The following is a 1,800-nucleotide window of genomic DNA, read 5'->3' as shown; positions in this document are numbered from 1 at the left end:
TGGGTAATATTAGGGAGACAAAAAAAAAAAAAAACAGCCAGAACTTGCCTTATTTAGTATTAATTAATTATCGTAACAATTAATGAATGCTAAATAATGCAAGTTATGGCTGTTTTTGGCTGATTTTCTTTGGTTACCAAACATTTTCGATTTTTATTTATTTATATTAGCCAGCACTGTATTTATACTAGCACTTTGTTGGTGTATTTAGCTTTTAATTTCTTTTGACATCGATAAATTTATTAGCTAATTAACTGCGGACTGAAAATAATAAATTATACTGATCTTGTAGTATTGTTATTTAGTTTTTATCATTAACATAAACCTGGCCTATGTCATCAATGACTAACTGAACAATACAACTTGATTTATTTATTAAAACGCAATGGAAAAAACTTTGTTCCAAGTTCCGTTAAAACAAGAAAAATATGAAGGAGAAAACAAGCACATAATAGGGAGAAAAGAAAAATTAATACATAGTGACACAACTTGTGCCACTCATGCAGCTTTGGATGCTTGCAATGAATATGTATGCATGGCAAAAAAGTGTACCTTCCTATTTGTTTATTATTTCCAAAAGCCCAATGGAATCAGATAAAACATAAGTTATCACAGCTTAATTTCTTGTAGACAGTGATACCATTTTTTAATAAATTAGTTGCATATATATGATATAAACAATATAATACGTACAACATATTATAATCCATTATATAACTCTATATATATGACCTGTCCAATGTTGTTTCAATAAGTAAATGAACCCTCCTATTATAGTTGGGACCACAACAATGGCATCTTAGCTAGCTCTTGAACCTGAAAATTTATTTTATATATCCTCCAATGTTGCATTCCCCTCCCCCACTATTTGATTTTAATTAAACCAAACAAAAGAGAAGAAGGAGAAGAAGAGGAGGAGGATAATCCTATATTCACATGAAGTTAGCATTTTAGGTTTTGAACCGTACCCTATATATATACTGACATTAACATAAAAGTTATTGTGGACAAATTAATGCCACAAAGCTATATATGACGTTTTCTGTATGTGCATTTTAGAATCGCTTATTTTGGACAAGATCGTTAATGAATTGAAAACAATTTCTTTCACGATTTTGTTAGGTAGACGATAATTTTTGTAAATAATATAAATAATGAGTTCTAGAATTAGCTCAATAAAATAAAAAAATACTCCACTCCTAAATTACTTCATAGATCTTAATATTAAGATAACCATCTGCATATCTAGTGAATTGAACATCCAGCCATTTTAACTGTGATGAGGAAAACGAATCAAATAAATAACTATCCAATTAAAAATAATGAACATAATCATCTGTATATCTATTGAATTAAACATTCGACATATTCATTGTTTATATTGTTTAATATTCTCATTGTTTACCTATACTTTTTCTTTCGTAAATGATAGATTTGCATTTCCTAATATATAAAGGTATAAACTTTTAACTTCGTTGCTAATAAATTTTAAATTGAATGAACGAATTTTTATTAGAAAAATGTGGGGAGTCTTAACTTATCTTTCTAATTATCTTTTTTATTTTCAAATAAAAAGGTTTTGAATTTTCATATTTTAATATTTTAAATTTATTACTCATTAAAAGAATAACTAAAAAACGAATTAGAGCTCTCAATTATTTTTTATTTTAAAATATTTGAGCCAAATAATTCCATCATAAACAAATTAATTAATTTTATAATGATATTTTTATATTCGCTCTTTGCAATCTCATTGCAAATTTAAGAAAAATTTAGCTAGCTCTTTAAAGTTTATCCTTT

The sequence above is a fragment of the Arachis ipaensis genome, chromosome B05, assembly GCF_000816755.2.
Source record: "Arachis ipaensis cultivar K30076 chromosome B05, Araip1.1, whole genome shotgun sequence".
Classification (NCBI taxonomy): domain Eukaryota; kingdom Viridiplantae; phylum Streptophyta; class Magnoliopsida; order Fabales; family Fabaceae; genus Arachis; species Arachis ipaensis.
The sequence above is the reverse complement of the archived record's forward strand: the minus strand, read 5'-3'. Positions refer to the sequence as shown.